General features: G+C 43.9%; 1 protein-coding gene across 3 annotated transcripts in view; it reads left to right on the top strand.

Annotated features, from left to right (window-relative positions):
* ZDHHC19 (zinc finger DHHC-type palmitoyltransferase 19) overlaps positions 1-9,480 on the top strand; it is a 65,275-nt gene extending 55,795 nt beyond the window's left edge. For 2 of the 3 annotated variants that reach the window (XR_007136269.1, XR_007136271.1), the window contains one exon: positions 7,944-9,480. The gene's annotated coding sequence lies outside the window, so the exon portion shown is untranslated. Of the gene's footprint in view, positions 1-7,940 lie in introns of all 3 variants that reach the window. The other variant, XR_007136270.1, reaches the window with a different exon arrangement.
* The last annotated feature ends 16,796 nt before the right edge of the window (positions 9,481-26,276 follow it).

Below are 26,276 nucleotides of genomic sequence, written 5' to 3' on the forward strand. Positions count from 1 at the left end.
TTTATAGTTCTTATAAAATATTGACTATATTTCCTGTGTTGTACAATACATCCTTACAGCTTAATTTGTACCTCATCATCACATATTTATTAAGCTCCTATGATTTGCCAGGCATTGTGATAAGTTCTGGGGTGTGCGTGGAGGAATAGAAGACACTGATGGAGAACCCAGAACCTGCTCATCAGCATCACAGGCAGGGCTGCAAGAAAGACAAACTCCCAGGCTCCACCCAGACCCACAGGCCAGGGTCTGCAAAGATGGGGCCCAGGGAGGCAGAGGTAGAGTCTACGTTTTTGCAGCTTCTCCGGTGAGCCCGACCCCGAGGTTTGGAAATCAGCATGCTGGTGAGGGAAGCTGGGCTGGGAGGAGGGAGGATAAAGCCAGAACCCTGGCTGCGCAGACTTAGATGGGGTTGAGGCCGAGGTGAGGATGGCAGAGGAAGAAGGTGGAGGAAGCTGCTGACAGGGAACCGAGAGGGCATTTTTCTCCTGCCTCTAGACAAGGTCTGCCCAGTACATCTGTTTTCCAAACTGGCCAGCAATTAAAGGCCTGTAATGGGCTCATTTAAAAAATAATGAAAGAGGGTCTTCTCACTGTGGCTCAGTGGAAACGAACCCAACTAGTCTCCATGAGGATGTGGGTTTGATCCCTGGCCTTGATGAGTGGGTTAAGGCATTGCCATGAGCTGTGGTGTCGGTCGAAGACATAGCTCAGATTTGGCATTGCTGTGGCTGTGGTATAGGCTGGCAGTTGCAGCTCCGATTCAAACCCTAGCCTGGAAACTTCCACATGCTGTGGGTGTGACCCTAGTTAAAAAAAAAAAAGTAATGAAAGAAGCACACAGGATATACAGTAGCTCTAATCATTTCTTCATGGTGGTGGGTTTCTCCCCTCAGCTAAGAAATTTTATAGGGAATTTGGTCACAGAGCTGCCTCTCTCTATTCGTTTTGTCTAAAGGACCATTCTAAAGCTAGGCCATTTCTTAGTGTACTTGTAAATAAAAAATGAGGTTGGTTTGCTTCTTTAAATATTAGTGATATATGGAGTACCCGTCATGGCTCAGTGGTTAACAAATCTGACTAGGAACCATAAGTTTGTGGGTTTAATCCCTGGCCTTGTTCAGTGGGTTGAAAATCTGGTGTTGCCTTGAGGTGTGGTGTAGGTTGCAGATGCGGCTCGGATCCCACATAGCTGTGGCTGTGGTGCAGGCCGGTGGCTACAGCTCCCATTAGACCCCTAGCCTGGGAACCTCCATATACCACAGGAGCAGCCCTAAAAAATACAAAAAAAAAAAAATTAGTGATATGTATTCTGATGTTTATGAAGCAGTTACTAAGTTTTATTGCCTGGAAATTTAAACTTAAGCCCATTAAGAAATGAAGTTTTTAAAATGGACAAGGAGTTCCCATCGTGGCGCAGTGGTCAATGAATCTGACTAGGAACCATGAGGCTGCAGGTTCGATCCTTGGCCTTGCTCAGTGGGTTAAGGATCCGGCGTTGCCGTGAGCTGTGGTGTAGGTTGCAGACGCGCTCAGATCCCGAGTTGCTGTGGCTCTGGCGTAGGCTGGCAGTGACAGCTCCGATTCGACCCCTAGCCTGGGAATTTCCATATGCTGCAGGAAGCGGCCCTAGAAAAGGCAAAAAGACAAAAAAAAAAAAGGACAAAAATGTAGTACCTCCACCCTTGATGATTTTCATATACTTTTTTTTTTTTAACTTTAGAAAGGTCTTTTAGGAACCATAATCTGATGGTCAGTAGTTCCTTCATTCTACTACAGTATCTTTTTTACTTCTGTTAAGTTTCAAGTTAAAATGAATATTTGGGAGATCCTGCTATGGCTCAGAGGGTTAAAGATCTGGCGTTGCCACAATTGTGGCACAAGTCACAGCTGTGGTTTGGATTCCATCTCTGGTGCTGGCACTTCCATATGCCTTGGATGGGGCAAAAAAAAAAAAAAAAAGAAAAAGAAAAAAGAAAAAAGAGAGAGAGAGAATATTTGTAATTTTCAAATGTTAATAGTGACTTTGTTTTTCACTTGATAGTTATTTGATGGCAGGAGTAGTGACCAAAACAGATGAAAATATCTGATAGAGCCACATTCCAGGAAGGGAGGGATAATAAGCAAAATTACCAGATGAAATAAGAGCAAGGTTATTGCGGAAGATACGAATAAAATGCTAAGGAGAGAAACAAAAACCAGGGATGAGGACCACAAAATGAGAGTCAAAGAGATGGTTAGAGCTTTAGATAGGGCAGCCTGGAAGGGCTCCTGGGAAGATAACTTTTTTAACTTTTAACTTTTTAAACTTTCCATCGCAGAAAATTTCATAGATATGTGAGGTTAGAATAATAAAATGAATACCTATATATCCATTACTCAGTTTCAACATTTTGCTAATTTGACTTTACCTAATTTTCTCCAAACTTTTTTTTTTTTTGCCCAGAGCTTTTTATTTATTTATTTATTTAGTCTTTTTGCCTTTTCTAGGGCCGCTCCCACCCCATATGGAGGTTCCCAGGCTAGGGGTCAAATCAGAGCTGTAGCCGCCTGCCTAGGCCAGAGCCACAGCAACTCAGGATCTGAGCTTTGTCTTCGACCTACACCACAGCTCACGGCAACACCGGATCCTTAACCCGCAAGGCCAGGGATCGAACCCACAACCTCGTGGGTCCTAGTCAGATTCGTTAACCACTGCGCCACCACGGGAACTCTGCCCAGGGCTTTTTAAAAGAAAATCTGAGACTTCACATTAGTTTTCCCATTAATGCTCCAGGAAGCATTTTAACTGAGAAGCTCGTTCTAAAAATTACACATTTACCCTGCTGTTACACACCAACAGAATTAACAATAGTCCCTTAATGTCATCTAATAACCCGCCCATATTCTTATTTCCTGATAGAGTCAAAAATATCCTTTTACACTTGGATTTGAAGCAGGATAATATAGGTTAGTTCTAAGTGGTGATGTATTTTAGCACTTTATTCTATTTTTCAGAATTTCTAACATGAACATGTACTTTATAATTTTTTTAAATGTAATTTTTTTAAAAAAAGAGAAATTGGAGAAAAAAATCGCAGCAACTAAGACAAAAGGTTAGGTTCATAAATAGCTAATCAAGACTGATAATAAGCAAAAAAGATGAACTACATTTCTTTCAAGGGGAATTTAAACAGTAAATAATGCCATGCTGTACCAGATTTAGTTAAGGCTATTCAGTCACATTCAGTCGTATTAATGGCACCACTAGAGCTTTCTGCAGGGTGGGTGAGGACCCACTCATGCTGCTCGAAAAATGAAGATTGTTACACTGGGGAACCATGTAGCCAGAAATTAAAAGGCTATAAACAAACATATATTTACCTTTAAGTGCAAAAAGAAACAAACTAAATGTTCAGCAATGAGAAAATAAATAAATAGGGAGTTCCCTGATGGCCTAGCGGTTAAGGATCTGGCGTTATCACTGCTGTGGCGTGGGTTCAGTCTCTGGCCCAAGAACTTCTGGGTGCTACAGGCATGGCCAAAAAAAAAAAAAAAAAAGAATAAATAATGCACTAGATATTCTCACACTAAGTGAAGTCAGAAAGATAAAGACAAATACCATATGATATCACTTATATGTGGAATCTAAAAATGATACAAATGAATCTATGTACAAAATAGAAACTGACTTACAGACATAGAGAGCAGACTTGCGGTTGCCAAGGGGGAGTGGGGAGCAAGTGGGATGGACTGGGAGTTTGGGGTTAGTAGATGCAAACTATTGCATTTAGAATAGAAAGCCATGAGGTCCTACTGTACAGCACAGGAAACTATATCCAGTCTCTTGGGATGGATCGTGATGGAAGATAATATAAGAAATGGAATGTGGAGTTCCCGTCGTGGTTCAGTGGTTAACGAATCCGACTAGGAATCATGAGGTTGCGGGTTTGATCCCTGGCCTTGCTCAGTGGGTTAAGGATCTGGCGTTCCCATGGATTGTGGTGTAGGTCGCAGATATGGCTCTGATCCATCTAAGTTGCTCTGGCTCTGGCAAAGGCTGGCAGCTACAGCTCCGATTAGATCCCTAGCTTGGGAATCTCCACATGCCATGGGTGCGGCCCTAGAAAATATAAAAAATAAAATAAAATAAAAAAGAAGGGGAATGTATGTATATGTATGCCTGGGTCACTTTCCTGTATAGCAGAAACTGACAGAACATTGTAAATCAACTATGCTTTAATAAAAATTTTCTAAAAAGGAAAAAAATGAATAAATAAATGATGGTTCATCAACTTGATGGAAGATCAGACTGCTATTAAAATTTTTATGTGTAAAGACTATAGGATTTTGATAAAATGTCACCTGCAAAACATAAAATAGATTACAAGTGCAGCAATATCAAATATGTACATATTTGGACAAACAAGAAGGACTGGAAAGAAAAAACTAATATTGTTGGGTTGGAATGCTGAGATCACAGGTGATTTATATTCCCTTAAATATTTACTTTAGGAGTTCCCGTTATGGCTCAGCGGTAATGAACCCGACTAGTATCCATGAGCACGAGGGTTCCATCCGTGGCCCTGCTCAGTGGGTTAGGGATCGGGCATTGCCGTGAGCTGTGGTGTAAGTCACAGATGCGGCTCGGATCCTGTGTTGCTGTGGCTGTGGTGTAGGTCAGTAGCTGTAGCTCTAATTGGACCCCTAGCCTGGAAATGTCCATATGCTGTGGGTTCGGCCCTAAAAGGACCAAAAAAAAAAAAAAATTCCTTTAATGTCTTCATATTGTTTTAACAATAATTCTTAAAAATTTGGAATCATGTGGAGACTGCGCCAACGCCCTCTCCTCCTCTCTTGAAATCTTGTCTGGATCCCCCCTCCTGTTCTGCTCTCACTGCCCACTCGAGGAGAGCCCCGAGGGAGCAGCCAGATAAACTCCATCTCAGCCCCAGCAGGCTGCCGCCCCCACCCCACCCCACCCCACCCCACCCCATCCCACCGCAGCCAGGCTACTGCCCCCCCTTGCTGAGCCCGCCTCCCTGCCATGCTCTTTGCACTCTTTATCTCAGTCCACTTGGTAGGTACTGCTGTCTCCGTTTTCTAGATTTAAAAACCGACGCATAGAGAGTTTGATAACTTGCCCAAGGTCACAGGGTATAGGGCAGAGCCAAATTCAACCTGCTGCTTTTAGCTTCTGCCAAATTCGACCTACTGCTTTTAGCTTCTGTTCTCTCCACTGCACTGGGTTCTCCAGGCAGCTCTGCCTCACCGCTTGCTGTGTGGTGGAGTGAGCTCCTTAACCTTTCTGAGCTCTAGTCACTTGTAGGTAATAAGGAGAGGGAGGAACCTGTCCCAGGGAGAAACCCACCTCCCTGGAGGTGGGGTCAGAGGACCCCATGCCTCCGAGCACTGAAGATGGATGGTAGGGCCATCACCTCTCCTGACTCATTCATTCACTCATTCCGTGAGCCGGGCACTATGCTACCTCCGGGACAGCAAAATAAGATGTGGTCCATGAAGTTCCCTTCGTGGCGTAGCGGAAACGAATCCGACTAGGAACCATGAGCTGGCAGGTTTGATCCCTGGCCTCCGTCAGTGGGTTAAGGATCCGGTGTTGCCGTGAGCTGTGGTGTAGGTCACAGATGCAGCTTGGATCCTGTGTTGCTGTGGCTGTGGTGTAGGCCGGCGGCTACAGCTCTGATTCGACCCCTAGCCTGGGAACCTCCATATGCCACGAATGTGGCTCTAGAAAATACAAAAAGAAAAAAAAAAAAAAAAGATGTGGTCCACATCTACCAGGGAGGAAGACACATTAACAGAGAAGTATAATGAAATACTCTCTCCATTCAAATGTCACCTCCTTAGAGAAGATGCTCTGGGCCATGAGATTAAAAGCCTCTCTCCATATGGCCACTCACTCTCCCCTCATCCTAGAGTTTCTTCATGTAATTTACCACCATCTGAAATTCTCTGAGTATTTATAACTTCCATGAGGTCATGGACCTCCCTTATTCACCTTTATGTTTCTCAGAGCTTAGACAGAGTAAATGCTTCATGAGTATTTACTGTTTACTGGATTTAGCCAGAGCCGGGGCAATGATTTCAAGAGAAGGGGGTGGATAAATTTCGTGCAGGGCAGTTTGGGAAAGGTCAGGGAATGTACTCCTTTGACAAGAGGTCACGAACACATTTCAGATCCTTCAGACCCAGAAGAGAAGTGACGGGGGTGATGCAGTGACAATCACAGGCTTTAAGAGTCAGAGATCCTGACCCAGGCCTGACTCTGCAGAGAAGCCAGAAGCAGAGTGTCTGAGCTGGAGGGGGCCCAGAGCTCATCTGAGACAATACTAAAAAAAAAATTTTATTGAAATGTAGTTGATCTACAATGTTGTGTTTGTTTCAGATGTATACTAAAGTTATTCGGTTATATATATAAGAATAGATATATTCTTTTTTATGTGCTCTTCCATTTTGGTGATTATAAGATATTAAGTACAGTTCCCTGTCCTATACAGCAGGTCTTTGTTGGTTATCTATTTTATATATAGCACTGTGTCTATTTTAATCCCATTCTCCTAGTTTATACCCCCTCCCCCCTTTGGTAACCATAAGCTTGTTTTCTGTGTCTGTGAGTCTCTTTCTCTTTTGTAAATAAGTTCACTTGCATCCTTTTTTTAAGATTCCCCATGTAAGTGATATCACATGACGTTTGTCTTTCTCTGTCTGACTTACTCACTTAGTATGATCATCTCTAGGTTCATCCATGTTGCTGCAAATGGCAAGATGAGGGAATACTTAATCTCTCCAGCTTCTGTGCTTTGGAGGGGAAAAAGACTCATGGCTTGATTTTACCTGTTTTAAAGACACATAGTTTAAAAGATTGCATTCCTTTCCAACTAGTGGTTTATCTCCTATAATTTGGCCTAATCAAACAATGACGAGATGAAGGCAAAGCTGAGGACAAGGATGTTCATCACCACATTGCTGACAATGACAAGAAGCTGGAAAAGCATTGTCCAGCTGTAGGGAAAGGTTGAATAATGATTGAGTCCCACAGTGGAATAGTATGGACTCATTAAAATATACACATAGACCTGCATATGTCCTGCATATGTCTAGCACTGAAAAGGTACTCCAGATGTATATGTCTGAAAAACCATGTTGCTAGACAGTGTGTTTGATGTTATTTTATTCTGACAATTTTATATTTTTGTATGAGACAAACAAATATACGGGTGACCTCTGGTTAGTGACTTCTGTACCTTTTTCCTTGTTTTTTTTTTCCCCTTAGAATTTCTGCAATAAATGACTTAGATAATAAACATGAAAAGAAAGATAAATATGACTTAAGTTATACTCTGGAGGGAGGGATTAGACAGGTGTGAGCTGAATGAAAAGCAAAGCAGTGTGATCCCCAGGGAGCAGTATTCCCTCGGGCCTCATTCTCCTCAGAGGAAACAAAATCCTCCCTGATCAGGGATGGTATTGAAACCCAGTCAACTAACTCTAATCAGCTTAGTGCTCCTTCACTACACTCAAGGCCTCGCCTGTCAGGTGCGGGGATCACGGGGCTAGAATGCAAAATTGACATCAGGACCACAGGGTCCCAGTCCAGTGTTGGGTAGAGGCCACCGCTTCATCCCGGGCCTCCAAGCAGGTGCCAGCCTTTCTAGGCCCTGGGGTGACCGGCCCTCACAGGGGTGGTGGGGTGACAGAGTCCCCTCCCTGGGAACCCCTTTCCTGTCAGTCCCACTCAGGGAACTCTTCACACCGGATTAAGTTTTCTGCCACTAGTATTACAATGATAATGTGTTCGATGTTTTCTTCTCATTGTAGAATCCTTGGAAAATATAAAAATGCTTATGCTTGGAACATATCTGAATTTGAGGCAGAAAAATATCACCGATAAACCCATGTCCTGGAAAATAACCACTGTTTTTTGTTTGTTTGTTTTTTAGTAGATTTCCTTCTCCATTTCGGTCCATATACCTGGGTATAATTGACATCACCTTGTGTCCCCCTGTGGGGTCCTGATCTCTTCCTTTATCATCAAGCATGCAGTCTTCCCACGTCCCTGGGAAAGGGACTTGCAGCCTCACCCCAGGCCCAGCTCCCCAGGCAGGGCTGGGCCGGTGCAGGGGGACTGCCAGCTGGAGCCCCTGCCCTGGGGAGACACAGGGGCCTCTTCCCGGTGGGCTGCACTCTCCCGAAACCCCAGAAGGAAGAAGACTTCCTTGGCTGTGGACTAAACTCACATGGGGAAGGGCTCTTGGAGCAGAAGGACTCAAGTTGGGATTAAGACTATGAAAGCCCCATTACAATGTATTACAATGTGTTTTTATTTATCGACACCATCAAATTGATGTTCCTGCTCAATGGAACACCCTTATCTCTGCGACGTCCCTCCTTTATCACGACAGGCCCCGCGAAATTTCCATCGTCCTGCTCTGGCTCTGTACAAACCCAGGATCTCCCTCAGAGGTCCAAGGAGACTATTCTGATTTTGCTTGGTTTTGCCGCCAGGAACTCACACAGGAAAAGCTGGAGGTTCTGACTGGCTCCCCGCACAAATCTTAACCGTTGCCAAGTCTCCCTTGGGGAGCAGGATCTTCCCACCTGCTGGCTTGGATGTCGGACCGTTTGTGTGGCTCAGTCAGCTTGGGGGACCTGGAGAATCTGCACCTCTGTCTTCCCCATCCAGCCTGCTTGAGAATACCCAGTGCTGCCAGGGTCCCCGGATGGGCCCTGCCAGCCTCATCAACACAGGCCTGCCCCCTCCCGTCCCTGACCCCACCGAGCTGGCACAAGGCTTGGTCTCCTTCCTCGGCTTTCCACATTTCTCCCGAGGCTCCATTAGGCAAAGCTGAAACCTTTGCTCCAGCCCAGGCATTTGCCTCTGGTTTATCCTCACAATTGCCGAACTTTTGCTTTCTAATTACCCCTCTGCATCAGCGTTCCATGGAAATGCAAACTAATTCTTCAAGCTGTTCCTCTGACCAAAACCTCACAGTTTTTCCTCCTTTAGTGAAATCCAAGTCCTTATAATGGCCATCTTCTCCAGCGCCATGGGGCTCTTGGCTGTTCCTCCAATACTACCTCAGGACCTTTGCTCGGCTGCCCCCTCTACCTGGATGATCTCCATTTGTCTACCTCTCTCACCTCCTCAAGTCTTTCTTCAAACCGTAGTATCTCAGTGAGGCCGCCTTTGTTCTGTACATTATACAGCAGTCTGCATTCCTACCAGCACTCCTGATCGCCCCTCTGCTCTACTCTTTTTTCCAATCACTGATCACCTTCTAACATACCACACTGGTAACATTTATTTCGTCTGCTTTTTACTGTCCAGCCCCACCATCCAGAATGAAGGTTCCACGAGGGTAGGTATCTCCATCTCCTTTGTTCACTGATTTAGCTCAGGTGTCTAGAACAGTGCCCCACACAAAGCAGAAGCTCAATAGTTATTGAATAAAAGATGAATGAATGAAAGTTTATTTAAAATGTGTGTAATTGGGTCACTTTGTTGTATAACAAATCTTGATGAAACATTATAAATGAACTATACTTTTAAAATAACAACAACAATAATAATAATAAAAGAAAGTTATTTAGAAGCCAGTGTGTTGACAGAAGAAAAGTCTTGATGGGAAGAGTAAGGGTACTTTTATTTGGGGCTAGAGACAGAGAAAGGGTGGACCATGTCCACCACGGCCCAAGCTCCCAGTTTGTTTTGCAATTTCCAGCTCATTCTCTCACTCGACCCAGTCTGGAGGGGAAGGAAGCGTGTCGCCCAAGCGAGGCCCTCCTAGAGACTTCTAAGGTAAACAGGCAGAGATGCCTTTGGCCTGCCTCAGCCCTCACTTTGGACCCATTAGGTTTGACCTCAGAGAACTTCCCAGACAGTCCCAGGGAGTGAGGAGCTTGTCCAGACAACCGAGGGCTGCAGGGTCACTCTCTCCAGAGACACTTTTCTTCCTGGGCCCAGTTGGGCACATCTTACCAGAAAGAAATGGGATGGATTGATGCCCCAGAAGTTCCTGAGGCAGCTGAGATGTGATGGAAAGAGTACATACTGTGTAGCCGGTAGATGGAGATTCTAGGTCCCATGTTTGCCACTTCCTGGCTGAATGATAGGTTTTTTTTCTTTTTCTTTTTTTTCCTTTTTGGCTGCCCTGTGGCACATGGAGTTCCCAGGCCAGGGATCAGATCCAAGCCACAGCTGCAGCAACGCCAGATCCTTAACCCACTGTGCCAGGCCAGGGATCAAATCTGTATCCCAGCGCTCCAGAGATGCCACGGTTCTTGTACCACAGAGGGAACTCCTGAGTGATAGGTTTCGAAACCTCTGTGTTCAGCAGAAAAGTGGTCCCCAAGGATGCCTGTGTCGTGATCTCCAGAACTGTGAAGGTTACATGGCCATGGCAAAGGTGATTTTGCAGATGTGATTAAGTTCACAGATCCTGAAATGGGGAGATTGTCCTGGATTATCCCCGTGGGCCCAATCTAATCACATGGACCTCAACAGCAGAGAGCTTTCTCTGGCTGGAGGCAGAAGAGAGATCAGGCGCAATGGGAGGTCTGAGAGACTAAACCCCCATTGCTGGCTTTGAAGGTGGAGGAAAGGAGCTACAAGCCAAGGACTGCAGGTGGCCTCTAGAAGCTGAGTGTGGCTCCCAGCTAACAGCCAGCGGGGAAGCTAGTACCTCATCCTACACTGCATGGAATTCAGTTCTGCCAGCAACCTGCATGAGCTTGGAAGCAGATTCATCTCCAAAACCTCCAGGAAGGAACATGGACCTGCCAGTATCTTGATTTCAATATCATGAAACCCAAAGCAGAGAGCCATGCTGTGCCTGGACTTCAGACCTACAGAATGGTAACATAATGCATCTGCGTGTTTATAAGTTGCTAAATTTGTGTCGATTTGTCACAGCCAGAACAGAAAGCGAATACTCTTCGAGCCTTGATTTTCTCAGCTGTACAATGGGGGCAATGCCTACGATATCCATCTCGTGGACCTGCTGTAGTGATGCAATGAAGTGGGTAGGTGGGTGCTGTGTAAACTGGAGAGTACTTTACAATGGAAGGCTGGGAGTCGTTCTATAACCGAGTGTTCTGCCCTCTAGGAGTCCAAGCTAACCTCTCAGCCCGGAGGAGAGGCAAGGAGAGGAAAGCTCAGCCAACTACTTGGTATAGACCCAAATTCCAGGTCCTTCAAGAATAGCAGTGAAGGGCTTTGATTCCTGGAGGCTGGCCCGAGGTGTGGCCCCTTCCTCTGTGACTGTGGCCAAAGCTACAGGAAAGGGAAGGGCCCGGGTTACAGGGGGGTGAGGAGCCACCCCTGGCTGCCCTTCAAGCTCGGTCTTGATATGCGTTGGTGAGCTGATAGGCACACTGAGTGAGGTCAGGCAAGGCGGGGAAGGCGAGGAGGCAGAACATAGCCGATGGATGATGGATGCTGCTCCCAGCCCTTCCCTTCCTGCTTCACTTTAATTCAGCAAGTCAGGCCCTGCAGTGCATGAAGAGGAGGCAAAGACGGAGACTCCAGGGAAATGTGAGCCCCTCCCTGCCTCCCAGGCCGCCGTGCTTCTAGCCTCCACTGGGGCTCTTTCTGCAGGTAGGAATCCTCTCGCATCCCCCAGGCACCTGAGCGATGTCCACCGGCCTGCCACCCCCACCCCCCCCACTTTGCATCCTTCCTCTCCTTCCCTGCCTGCCCTGCCCTGGTTGGAGCTGGGGGTCAGGTGGGGAAGTAGTGACCCTTGAACTGCTTGGAGCCTGCAGGGGTAAGTTCCCAAGCTGAGAGCACAGGGAGGAGCACCAGAGACTCTATTGCTGAGTTTTCTTCCAGGGAGAGAGTAACCTCAAGATTGGGAACCCTAGCCTTCCAAGGAAGGTGGGGGGGCAGTGAACCCTCTTCCCAGCTCCTGTGGGAAGTTAAGGCCACAGTGGTTGAGAGACAGAGCAGTCAGGGGCCCCACTGCTTGTTCCCACTACCCCCCTGGGGGGCACCTCATAAACCCCCTCCCCAGTACATATATAGCATCTAGCCCAAAGCACTGTCATACACTTAAGAAACTGAGGCCCAAAGAGAGACCCTTCATCTTACAGGTTGGTCCAATGAAGTCAGTGATGAGGCTTCAGATCGTACCCTCTCCCAAATCCACACACTGTGCATCCAACAAGCTACACCAAAAAGCAAGGTCAAGTCTCAAATGCCCCCCACCTCCACCTGCTGCTGGCCTTATCTCCTTAGATTAGCTTGCAGCTCTTAGACTCTAGACAGAGGTCAGGCCATCCTGTTTATTCTTAGCCAGAGGGGCTTATCACAGAGGTAACTGTATTTTCCCAAGATTAAATAACAGCAGCCACACTTCCAGATATTCATTCATTTGTTTATTATTTATACCACACCTACTTCTAAGACATTTAGGTGGTGCACAATAAAAGCCACATGTACTACAGAACTATTCAAAAGTGAATAAATGTTCAGTCAAACCTTTCAAGAATTCAGGTTATGAGACTGATTTTGTTTTCTAAGGACAAAAGAGGTCTTTGACCTTAGGTACTTGAAACAGTCAGGGCTTGAGTGTGAACATATAAAGGTGCCTGGTTAGTTTGAGCAGTTAAAATTGGAGCATCTGATAGAGGACAGGGACCAGGGGTAGGAAAGGATAGGTATCAGCAGGCCAAGAGCAAGTATAGAAGTAAAAGGCCCCTTTTTTCCTACCCTCTTTCTTCCTTCTTGGATGCTGGGGTATATGATGTGATACTTGGAACCACAGCCACTATCTTGTGGCCGTGAGGCAAAACACACTCATTATGCTGAGGATGATGGAAGGGAAAGGGCCTAGGTAGGTCCTTGATGACAGAGGTGAGCTGCCGAACCAACTGTGAAGAGCCCACCATCAGTTGTTGGAGAGATCATGACATTTCTATTATTTAGGCCACTATTAGTCAGGTGTCCTGTTACTTGCAGCTGAATGCAACCAAACCAATAAAACAATGCTCATTGTGATCAGCATGGGGCACAGTAGAAGCACAAAGGATGGATGCCTTGTTTTACCAAGATGGATTAGAAAAGGTTTCTCAGAAAACCCCCTGAGTGGGGTCTTGAAGGATGGGTAGGAATTTGCTAGGCAGGCAGGAGAAGGAAGGGGATGCCAGGCAGTAGGCTAGCACAGGAAAAGGCATGAGGCAGGGAGGAGGATGCAGGCTAGAGGGGCCATGCACAGAGAGCTGAGAACATGAGGGACCTGGAACCAGGATAAGAAGTTTAGACGTGGTTGGGTAGGCAGGAGGGAGCCAGTGAGGGAATCTACGAAAGGGGTTAGAGTGCTTCCCATTGTAGCTCCGTGGTAACAAACCCAATTAGTATCCATGAGGATGTGAGTTCAATCCCTGGCCTCACTCAGTGGGTTAAGGATCAGGCATTGCCATGAGCTGTGGTGTAGGTCACAGATGTGGCTTGGATCGGGTGTTGCTGTGGCTGTGGCATAGGCCGGCGACTTCAGCTCTGATGCGCCCTCTTGCCTGAGTACTTCCGTATGCTGCTGGTGCAGCCCTAAAAAGGAAAGGAAGGGTGGAAGAGAGGAAGGAAAAGAGGAAGGAAGGAAGAAAGGAAGGGGCTAGACAGGGAGCTGGAGGAAATAAAGCAAGTTATAAAATATCCAGGTGATTTGGCTCCTTGAGGAAGGATGCGTATTGGGAACAGTGGAGGGGACCCAGACCCCTGAGAGGGAGCCAGAACCAGTGGCAAGACTTTTTTGCCAAAGAATTTCTCAAATTCATTTCAGACCTTCTCTAGGGGCTCTGTTTTGCAGGAACCAATCCTCCTGAGGTTGGGAACAGACAGTCAATCCCACAGAAAATCAGCAGCTGCTGGAGAAAGCCTGACAAAGACCAGGAACCCTCTAAAAGATCCTGCCACGTGCTAGCACTTCAGAGCATCTGGCCAGACCCTTCAGGGCACAAATGAGGAAACAGAGTCCTGAGCAGGGATGTGGGAGGAACAGGCCACACAGCTTGCCTGGAGGCAGAGCAGCCGGACCAGCACTCAGCCCCATCAGCCCTCCCATCCTCTCCTAACTCTACACGCCCACAGATCAAAAGAGAACAAACCAGAAACCCCTGGGCCTAACAGGATGACCCAGTAGAGAAGACAGGTCAACAATGTTTGAAGCCTATTAATAGGGCCAGTCCCCCAGAGTGAGGAAGTGAAAGATAAAATTCCTTCAGCCCTGACTGATTACTTTTAAGACCCTTTCAGAATTCCTAAGAAACTTTTTCAAACTTCTATTTGAAAAAAAAAAATACAAACAAGCTTAGAACTTGCTTGAAGATTAGGAAAAAAAAAAAGAAAAAAACCACTATGGGCCAAGGCTAGTGAGGGAAAGGCTTACAGGTATTTTGAAACAAACTTTGGCGATTGAAAGAATCTTGACAGTTTGAAAGGATCTTGCTAGTAGATTGCAGCTGTGTCCGTCCCCTACACCCCAAGTTGAAACTGCACACAACAGCCTGAGTCTTCAAGACAGTTCTGTCTTAAAGGGCAGAACAACCAGAGTGCCCAGGGTTCAAACCCCAGATTCAGCCCTTACCAGCTGTGGGCAAGTGACCTAACCACTCTTGCTCTGGTTTCCTCATCTGGAACTACAGCCAGTAATGACAGTCACCAGCTAATAGAGCTGTCGTGAAGGTTCACTGAGTTAGCATAAGGGCTAGGAGCAGTGGTTGCTCCTTATGGGTGTGAGCCATCATTATGAGTTCCCAACTCTCCATGGGGGAGAAAGAGCCCAGCAGCAGCCAGTCTGCTAAGTCACTAACCACTCACCTGCCGGTAGGTGGGGTCAGCCCTTGCTATTAAATGTGGTCCCTGGGGCCGTGGTAAGCATCTTTTGGGAGATGGTTGGGAAGGCTGAATCTGAGGCCCCACCCCAAGCCTACCGAGGCAGAATCTTCATTTTAACAAGATTTCCAAAGGATTCAGGTGAGTACTGAGACAGGCTGCTGAAATGAGCACCGAAGCATCTTAAATGGAGGGTCCCCAGACTCTTTATGGTCAGACCCCTCCGCTGACCCTCCTGGTCCTGAGACCAGGGCTTCTGGAGCTGCTGTGTCGTCTCCCTGATTCCCCCTGGAGATGCCTGGCCACAGAGCCTCAGCACCCTGACTCCTGCTTTCTGTAAGTCTTGATGTCACTTCTATCTATTTCCCTTTCTCTGGTTTGGGGTCCAACAGGTAGGAGCACATAGGAGAACTTGACCCCGCCTTGAGTTTACCTGGAACAGGCTGTTGATGGTGCATCTTCCGTGGAGCCTCCAGCTTTGCCTGGGGGTGACTGTATACAAATTCCTGTCGCATGTAGAGCTGGAGGCAACTTTCCCAATAGCCATGCCAAGGTCAGCTCACTCTGCCACTGAGACAGTCACAGGGCTGGCTGTGGATGACTAATTCTGAGAACTTAAGTCAACTAAAAACCATTGGCCGAGAAGGAGCCATTCATCCATTAATTCTTTCCAGTAACACTTTTTTATGAACTGTCTTTTACTTAACTGGCTCAAATGGTTCCACTTGCTTTAGAAGTCAGGAAAGCCACTAAATATGTGAAGGACCTCAAGCGGGTCACTTTCCAGGTCTGGGCTCACATGGGATTAGATGTAAAGTGAGGAAGTTCTTTAAGATCCCTTCTCGCTGTTCAGGAGTGAGGGCAAGTAGAAGCTGATTTAAGAAGGACTTGGAAGGCCAAGCTGTGAAGTTCAGACGTGATGCTCTAACCTGCTCTGTCCAGTAGGGTAACCACTAGCCACCTGTGTCTTGGCACACTTGAAATGCAGCTACTCAGAATTGAAATGTGCTGCAAGTATAAAATAGAAAGCAGATTTTGACACTTTGCATGGCAAAAAGAATGCAAAATGGCTCATTGATATTTGTCAATTACATGTTGAAATTATAATAGTTTGGATATGTCGGGTGAAATGCCATACTTGATTAAAATTCATTTCACTTGGTTCTTTTTAAAATTTTAAATGTAACCATTGGAAGATTTTATATTACGTGTGTGAACTGCATTGTCTTCTACTGAACAAGCCTTCTCAAACTGAGGTGAGACAGAACTACAGATTAGTTTAGCCTTGAATAATGGTGGAATCACTTCCAAATTTAACCATCAAGGAAGGAAGCCATTGGGAACAATATGAGGAATAATTGGAAGTTCCAGATTTTGCCTGCACTTCCATGAAACAGCAGAGGTGGAATCTGTCAAGTCCTGTTCAGTCTTTGGGGCACAACTTGGTGCTTGCATTAAAGCCAGCTGGTTGAGAACCAGGAATAGGTCTCTGCAGTAATCCTTCAGGTCCTATTTTAATGACCTGGCTGCAAGATAAATAAAGAGATAGAAAAAAAAAAAAAAAAAGACCTGTTAATGCCAGGAAGGGTATCGCAATATATTTTCCTGATACAGCAAATTCTTGCCATGGTATTGAAGGAAGGCTTTGTGGTTTAGGAAAATACTGGCAGAGTGGCAAAAAGAGATCAGAGTTTTATAGGAAGGAAGTTGGTAAACTGGTGTTTCTACAGATCTGCTTCCTCTCTTGAACTTCCCCTGGGGTCTCTTGCTGCAAGGATTTTGAGAAACTAGAGTTTTCCCTTTTGACTTCCTGGCTGTCTCCCTGTCAGCTGCCACCCCAGGTGACCTTCCGCCTGGCACATGGCTGACCCTGGGTCTGTCTGTAGGGGCTGCCTGGGTTGGGAGCCAAGGCAGTGGTTAGGGTGAGGGTTGCAAGCATTTGCTTGATCTTGGGCTCTGAGCCTGTCTTCACACCTGCTGAAGCCCATGCCAAGCTCCAGACAATCCCCCTGTCCCACCACCCACCCTAGCCCTCTGATCCAGCATGGCTTCCACTCCTAGGTTCTGCTGATCCCACCCAATTCTCTGAGCCCTTAACTGTGAGAATGGGACAGTGTGGTGAATGCCGCCATCCCCACTGGGGGTATGGGGCACGAGGCACTGGGACTGCATGGCTTGTGCCCTTTGGGCCAGAGTGGCTTGGGCCATTTACACTAAGCCCATTTTCCCCCTCAGTCTATTGGAGAGGAACCAAATTTCCTTGACATAAGCTCTCATTGCACAAACAACCCTTCAAAAGCCCTGGAATGAAAGGGACTTGGTGACTATACTTTTGGAATAAAAAATTTGGATATAGGATCAGATGAAGGACTTGTTTGTGGTGTGAATGGGGCTGTCTCTTCTCATCCCATGGTTCATTTGTTCCAGCCCCCACAGGGCACCACTCGCTCTCCATCCACCCCCAGCCCCTGAGCTCTGAGCTTTTTTATGAAAGGCTCCAGAGGAGGGAACTCCTGGTTCCATGCTCCCGCAGGGAAGGGGCGTTGCTAATTCTGGTCCTTCCATGGAGAAGTGCCCCCTGGAGTCCCAGACTTTCTCAACTGGCCTGGCCCTCATTGTCTCAGTCATCAAGATTGAAGCCAGCCTTCGTCACACCATTCTTTTTTTTTTTTTCTCCTTGACATTTAAGTGTGATTATGAACAACATAGACAATTTAAGAGTGGACCAATAACTTGTAGGCATTTCTCTTGAAATTGTTTGGAGTCAGTGCTGCTGAGTCGGGGCCTGATACGTTTTAGAAGCTGGTTTCTCCTATTTAAAAATGTAAGGTGGGTATGTGCCACTAAGGAGTATTTCTAGCGAACAGAGAGCCTTGGAATGGAAGTTCATTCCTGGAACAGGTCTTAATTGAGATGGTTTCTGCTTCCAGGTTTCCAGCCCCAGAATCCAGCCCCTACCCTCCACTCTGAGCCAAGCCAGCCGGTGGCTCTCTGCCAGGACGCACTGTGGGAGGTGATGTTTGTTATAAATGCCTCCTGCCTCAGAGCCAGCCAGTGGGAGAAATAACCCATAACCCAGGAGCTTACGTCACTGGCTACGTGAGGCAGCCTGGTGGATAGGTTCCATTTGTCAATACCTGGTTCCCTTTCCTTCCACAGCCATGGCCGTTTAACTCCAGCCACGTGCGCTAGAAACAATCCTGCTTTTGATCAGGAGGATTCCAGGAGCTGAACTTGATTCTGACCCTGTGCTGGCACTATTATTTATTTATAGTTCTAATCATTAACTGTTGGTTGCACTCCTGCCTTGTATGATGTGTTTGTTTACACACACCTGGCTCTGAGAGCCTATGGGGATGGGACTGTTATGACAAGTCACTCATAACATGGCCAGACTGAGGCTGGAGAGTTTCAGACACTTGGTCACAGAACCAAGTTCAATGCAGCTCCAAATCTACAGTTGTCATTCTTTTTTTTTTTTTAATTTTACTGAAGTATAGTTGACTTAGAATGTTGTGTTCATTTCTGCTGTCCAGCAAAGTGGTTCAGTCAAATGTATATATTCTTTCTCATATTCTTTTCCATTATGATTTATCACAGGATATTGACTATTGTTCCCTGTGCTATAGAGTAGGATCCTGTTGTTCACCCATCCTGTATATACTAGTTTGCATCTGCTAACCCCAAACTCCCAATCCTTCCCTCCCCACCCCACCGTCTTGGCAACCACAGGTCTGTTCTCTGTCTGTGAGTGTGTTTCTGTCATTCTTGATTTTTTTTTTACTGTAAAATACATTCTCAAGATAGTATATATAACATATACAAATGGTTTAGCCAATTATGTACATTTTATATACAGATAATTTGTTGGTTATATATGTTAGAAATGTCTGTAGCTTACTTTTTGCTTTCTTTCTAGAAACTTTGAATGCAAGTAAATTCTTAATTTTAATAGAACAGAATTTATAAAAATTTTTTATGGTTTATACTTTTTAATGGCTTATTTAAAATATCATTTCCTGAGTTCCCTTCATGGCTCAGTGGTTAATTAACCCAACTAGGATCCAGGGTTCAATCCCTGGCCTTGCTCAGTGGGTTAAGAATCCGGCGTTGCCATGAGCTGTGGTGTAGTTCCCAGACGTGGCTCAAACCCCGAGTTGCTGTGGTGTAGGCCAGCAGCTGTAGCTCCACTTCAAACCCTAGCCATGGCAACTTCCATAAAGTGTGGGTGTAGCCCTAAAAACCAAAAAACAAACAAACAAACAAAAAATTTCCTATTCAAAATTATAAGGATGGTTTTCTACATAGTTTTTGGCCATGCCCATGCCTTGTGGAACTTCCTGAGCCAGTGATCAAAACCAAGCCACAGCAGCAACCTGAGCTGGTGCAGTGATGCTGGATCCTCAACTCACTACACCACAAGGAACTCCTATTTTTTTTTTAATAGAAATTTGATTTTTATTTGGAGGGCTTTCCTTTTTTTTTTTTTCTTTTTCTTTTTTTAGGGCCACACCCAAGGCATATGGAGGTTCCCAGGCTAGGGGTCTAATGCGAGCTGCAACTGCTGGCCTACACCACAGCCACAGCAACATGGAATCTGAGCTGCAGCTGCATCTGTGACCTACACTATAGCTCAGTTATGGAAGCACCGGATCCTTAACCCACTGAACAAGACCAGGGATAGAACCCTCATCCTCAGGGATACAAGTCGGGGTTTTTACTGCTGAGCCATGGCAGGAACTCTGTTTTGTTTTTTTTTGTTTTTCTTTTTTGAATTGAAGTATAGTTGATGTAAACATACCATGTAAAGTTATAGGTGTACAATAGAGTAACTCACAATTTTTAAAGGTTATACTCCATTTATACTTACTGTTATAAAATTATCGGCTATATTCCCTGTATTGTAGGTATATCATCATAGCTAATTTTATACCTAATAGTTTGTACCTCTTAATCCCCACCTCTATATCACCCCTCCTCTCTTCACTCTCCCCACTGGTAACCACTAGTTTGTTCTCTATATCTGTGAGTCTGCTTCTTTTCTGTTATATTCACCCATTTGTTGTATTTTCTTAGAATACGGATATAAGCAATATCATACAGTATTTGTCTTTCTCTGCCTGACTTATTTCATTAACATAATGTCCTCCAAGTCTGTCCATATTTCTGCAAATGGGATTATTTCATTCTTTTTTATGGCTGAGTAATATTCCATGATGTATATATGGTGTATATATGGTATATATATACACACACATACACACAAATATATACCACATCCCTTTATCCATTCATCTGTTGATGGATGGTTGGGTTGCTTCCACATTTTGGCACTTGTAAATAATACTGTTAAGAACATTGAGGTGCTTGTAGCTTTTAAAATCAGTGGTTTTTTTTTTTTTTTTTCCCAGATCTATGCCGAGGAGTGGAATTGCTGGGTCATGTGGTAGTTCTATTTTTAGTTTTTTTCGTAAATTTCTGTACTATTGTCCACAATGGCTGCACCAATTTATGTTCCCACTAACAGTGCACAAAGGTACCCTTTCCTCCACATCCTTGCCAGCATTTCTTTGTGTTTGTTCTGATTATTGCCATTCTGACAGGAGTGAAGTGATATTTCATTGTGGTTTTTTGATTTGCATTTCCCTAGGGATTAGCAATGTTGAGCATCTTTTCCTGGACTCGTTGCTGTCTACACTTCCTCTTAGGAAAAATGTCTACTCAGCTCTTCTGCCCGTTTCTTAATTGGGTTGTTGGATCTTAACCCCTTATCAACCATGTCATTTGGAAATATTTTCTCCATTCAGTAGGTTTTCTTTTTTGTTTTGTCAGTAGTCTCCTTTGCTGTGTAAAAGCTTTTATGTTTAATTAGGTCCCATTTTTTTATTTTTGTTTTTATTTCCTTTGCTTTAGGAGATGGATTCAAAACCAACATTGTTGGTGTTCCTGTTGTGGCTCAGTGGGTTAAGACCGTCATAGTATCCATGAGGATGTGGGTTCAATCCTTGGCCCCACTCAGCGGGTTAAGGATCTGGAGTTGCTGTGAACTGTGGTGTAGGTCGCAGATGTGGCTTGGATCTGGCATTGCTGTGGCTGTGGTATAGGCGGCAGCTGCAGCTCTGGTTCACCTCCTAGCCTGGTAACTTCCATATGCTGAGGGTGTGACCCTAAAAAAAAGAAATTCCTTTTTATTTTTTCCGTCATTATTGTGTAAGTTTAAGCAGAGGCTTCTTGAAGGCCTTTGCAATCAGACTCCTAATGCAGTAAAAATGATACTAAATATATATATACATGATATATTATATATATATATTATGTATATAATATGTGCAAGAAAATATCTCAAATACTACAGAAAGCTATAATGTGAAAAACAAATTTCTCCCTGGCTCACTCCCTAGAGTTAACATTACCAATAATATCTTATCTGTCCTTTCAGATGAGCAAAATATAGATAAGCAAAAACATTTATAGCTCCTCTTATATAACACAAATGGAGTCACATTAAGTATGCTATTCTGTAGCTTACTTTAATTATGATATAATTTATAGGTAATAAAATTCATTATTCTTAATTATTCAGTGGGAAAGTTTTTTGTTGTTGTTTTTTTGTCTCTTGTTTTTTTAGGGCCACATTCGAGGCATATGGAGGTTCCGAGTCTAGGGGTCCAGCTGCCGGCCTATGCCACAGCCACAGCAATGCAGGATCCGAGCTGCCTGTGCAACCGACACCACAGCCCATGGCAATGCCAGACCCTCAACCTGCTGAGCAAGGCCAGGGATCGAACCCACATCCTCATGGATACCACTTGGGTTCATTAACCACTGAGCTGCGAGGGACTGTTGCATATACCTATGTAACCATGACTCAAAGGGAGCTACATAACATCTCCATCCCCCAGGTTTTCTCATGCCTCTTTTTGGTCAGCTCTCGATACCCTCACTTCCACCCTCCCAAAGGCAACCATGTTGCAGCTTGCTTTGACTTAATCTATCTTGGATGTGATTTGCTATCAGTGCATAGAGCTTGACCTTATTCTGTGAAATAGTCATATATTGTGCATGATATGGATGTTTCAGAGTTCCTTAGAGATAGACACAGGATGTTACTATTTTAAAAATGGCAAGCAATGTAAATGGATTAAATTCCAAGTGACAATAAGGCAGTCTGTGGTTATGAGAATTGATTGACGCATATATGCACAGTGCATGGCACACTGAATGTGCTCAGTATAAGTTAGCTATTATACAAATCTATTATCTGCATCATGTTTAGCAGAAGAGAAAGATGTGCCTCCTATTATATAAGAAGACATAAAATGGTAGAAGCGAGTCAGCCAGGGTGTTTTTGTTTTTGTTTTGTTTTTTTTGAACAAATAATCATTTTCTCTTTTCACAATTTAATTTAAAAGTTGTGGGAGGCATTCTCATGTGACTCGGTGGGTTAAGTAGTACCCAGCGTTGTCACCGTAGCAGTATGGGTTCAGTTCCTAACCTGAGAACGTCCCCAGTTGTGGGAAAGAGAATTAGGAAGATGTTGGTCAAGAGGTACACAATATCAGTTGTGCAAGTTGAATTTCAAGTTCTAGAGGTCAATGTACAACAGTGTGACTATAGTTAGCAGTATCATATTCTAATTTGCTAAGAGAATAGACCTTATGTGTTCTTGCCACAAAAAGAAAAGAACATATTAACTATGGGAGTTGGCAGATATGTTGATTGTGATGATTATTTCATGATGTCTGTGTATATCAAGTTGTACACTTTTTTATTATTTTATTTTATTTTTTTATTTTATTTTATTTTTAGGGCCGCATCTGTGGCCTATGGAGGTTCCCAGGCTAGGGGTCAAATCTGAGCTACAGCTGCCAGCCTACGCCACAGCCACAGTAACTGAGGATCCAAGTTGCATCTGTGACCTACACCACAGCTCACAGCAATGCCAGATCCTTAACCCACTGAGCAAGACCAGGGATGGAACCTGTGCCCTCGTGGACACTAGTCAGATTTGTCTCTGCTGAGCCACCATGGGAACTCCCAAGTTGTACACTTTAAATACAATTTTAAGTTGTCAATCATACTTCAATAAAGCTTTCCAGTACAACAAACAATAAAGTTTTTAAAAAACTGTTCAAAGTAATACATATTCTTTAAGGAACATTTAATGAAAAAAATTTTTTTAAGTATTTGCTATTAATTACCTTTCTGGTATTTTTTTCTTCTATTCCTTTTCTACAACTATGTGTATATGTGTTAAACATGTATGTGTTATATAACATGTACTTTTTTATTTTTTTTTTGTCTTTTTGCCTTTTCTAGGACTGCTCCTGCGGCATATGGAAGTTCCCAGGCTAGGGGTCGAATCAGAGCTGTTTGTCCTGGCTACGCCACAGCCACAGCAACGCGGGATCCAAGCAGCATCTGTGAGCTATACCACAGTTCACAGTAATGCTGGATCCTTAACCCACTGAGCAAGGCCAGGGATCGAACCTGCAACCTCATGGTTCCTAGTCAGATTTGTTAACCACTGAGCCACGACAGGAACTCCGTATAATATGTATTTTTAAAGCAACTTTCAAATATGCAATGTGGTATTATGAACTATAGTCACTATGCTGTATATCATGAGTTATTCATGATTTAATTTCATAAGTGTAAGTTTATAGCTCTTAACCTCCTTCACCTATATATATTTAAATAAGCTTTTTAATTAAAATTTTTTTGATTTACAGAAAAGTTACAAGGGTAATACAGAGAGTTCCCATATACCCTATACCCACTTTCTCCTACTGCTATCTTACATTCCTATGTAAATTGATGCATATTCTTAAAGTCCATAGTTAATTTAGATTTCTTTGTTTTTACCTTAAGTTCCATTTTTGTTCTAGCATTTCATCCAGGATACCACATTGCATGTAGTTGTGTCTCCTTAGGCTCCTCTAGAATGTAAACGTTTCTCAGACTTTGCTTTTTTGGGTGAACTTGACAATTTTAAGGCATATGTCAAATATTTTGTAGGATGTTCTTCAATGGGGGTTTGTCTCTTTCCCTTTGATTACGTAGGAATTAGGGGTTTATGAGAGGAAAACCACAGAAGTGAAGTACCATCTTTATCACATTACATCAAGGGTCCTCTCAATATTACTTATCTTGGTTGATGTTGACTTTGATTACCTAGTTGAGGCACTCTTGGTAAAGTTTTCTTTTTTTCTCCCCCTTTCATACTGAACTCTTTGGAAAGAAGTCAATACGCACAGTCCTCACTTTAGGGAGTTATGTTCCACCTTCTTAGTGGAACAGTATCTACATATATTATTTGTATAGGAATTTTTCTGCACAAAAATTATTTGTCTCTTTCCCATTTATTCATTTAGTGAGCCATTTATTTATATTAGTAGGATCTCATTAATATTTATTTTATACTTTGAATAATAATGCAGTATTATGCTATTTATTTTATTGCTCTAATTTTTCCAGCTTTGGCCCCTGGGAGCTCCTTCAGTTGGCTCCGGTGCTACAGACATATCTCCGTGATTTTGTCCCTTGAGCACTTCCTTACTTTTGGCACTAGAAGATGCTCCGGATTCATCTTGTATATTCCCTATCCCAGCCATTTCTCTAAGGATCCCACTTTTTTACTGGAGAATGGTGCTGGAAACCAAGACCTGCACACTGGATGTGCTCATTGTACCTGGATGTTGTTGCTTCTAGGCTGTCTCTGTGCTTCTAGGCTCACTCTCTAAGCTAAGAAACATGCATGTGTATACAAATAGTTTAGTATATTTATTAAGATTTTCTATAGGCAAAATCATGTTATCTGCAAAAAGAGTTTCATGTCTTAATTTTTTTTTTTTTGTCTTTTTGCCATTTCTTGGGCCTCTCTCATGGCATATGGAGGTTCCCAGGCTAGGGGTCGAATCGGAGCTGTAGCTACAAACCTAAGCCAGAGCCACAGCAATGCAGGATCCGAGCCGCGTCTGCAACCTACACCACAGCTCACAGCAACACCGGATCGTTAACCCACTGAGCAGGGGCAGAGACCGAACCCGCAACCTCATGGTTCCTAGTCGGATTCATTAACCACTGCGCCACGACGGGAACTCCTCATGTCTTCATTTCATCAGGATAATTTTTTTCTTGCTTTATTGCTATAGCTAGAGCCTACAGCACAATGTTGGATAGAAGTGGTAAGAGTAGACATCAGTCATTTTCCTGATTTTAGGGAAAAGCACTCTATGTTTCACCACTGAGTATGATAATCTCATACTCAGATTTGTCAGATTGAGGTAGTTCCTTTTTATTTGTTGAGTGTTTTTATATGAAAGGATGTTGGAGTTTATCAAATGCTTCTTCTGTTGTCTTTTGAGATGGATATGTGATTTGGGTCCTTTATTCTATTGATATTGTGTATTACATTAATTGATTTTCAGATTTTAAACCAACCTTACATTTCTGGAACAAATCCTGCTTGGTCATGGTGTACAATCCTTTTTATATGTTACTGATTTCAGTTTGCTGGTATTTTAAGGATTTTCCTCTATATTCATAAGAGATACTGCTCTTTTTTTTTTTTTTTTTGGTAAAGTGTTTGTTTTGGTATCAAGGTAATACTAACCTCATAGGATGAGTTAGAAAGTGTTCTTTCCACTTTAATTTTTTGGAAGAGTTTGTGAATGGTTGTTATTCATTCCTCTTTAAGTATTTGTTACAGAGTTCTATTATGGTGCAGCAGGTTAAGGATCTGGCATTGTCACTGGAGCAGCTTTGGTCACTGCTGTGGCCTGGGTTCAATCCCTGGCCCAGAAAGTTCCACATGCCACAGGCATGGCCAAAAAAAATTTGTTAAGAACTCACCTGTGAAGCCATCTGATTTGGCATGCAAACTGTGGGACATTTTCTTTTCTTTTTTTTTTTTTTGTCTGTGTAGGGCTGTACCCATGGCATATGCCAGTTCCCAGGCTAGGGATCAAATTGGAGCTGTAACCACTGGTCTATGCCACAGCCACAGCAATGCCAGATCTGAGCCACATCTGCAACCTACACAACAGCTCACAGCTATGCCGGATCCTTAACCCATAGAGTGAGGCTAGGGATCAAACCTACATTCTCGTGGATGCTAGTCAGGTTCGTTTCCTCTGTGCCACGACGGGAACTCCTATGGAAAGTTTTAAAATCACTGATTTAATCTCTTTACTTGCCATAGGTCTATCTAGGTTTCCTATTTCTTCTTGAGTCAGTTTTAGTGGCTTGTGTCTCTGGAATTCATCAGTTTTACTGTGTTATCTAATTTGTTAGCATACAGTTGTTCATAGTATTACTGTATCATCTTTTAAAATTTCCATAGTTTGATAATGATACCTTATCTTTCATTCTTGATTTTCATATTTTGAGTGGATTTTTTTTGCTCATTTTAAATTTGGTCAGTTAAGCTAAATGTTCATCAATTTTC

This window comes from Phacochoerus africanus, chromosome 1, assembly GCF_016906955.1.
Source record: "Phacochoerus africanus isolate WHEZ1 chromosome 1, ROS_Pafr_v1, whole genome shotgun sequence".
Lineage (NCBI taxonomy): Eukaryota > Metazoa > Chordata > Mammalia > Artiodactyla > Suidae > Phacochoerus > Phacochoerus africanus.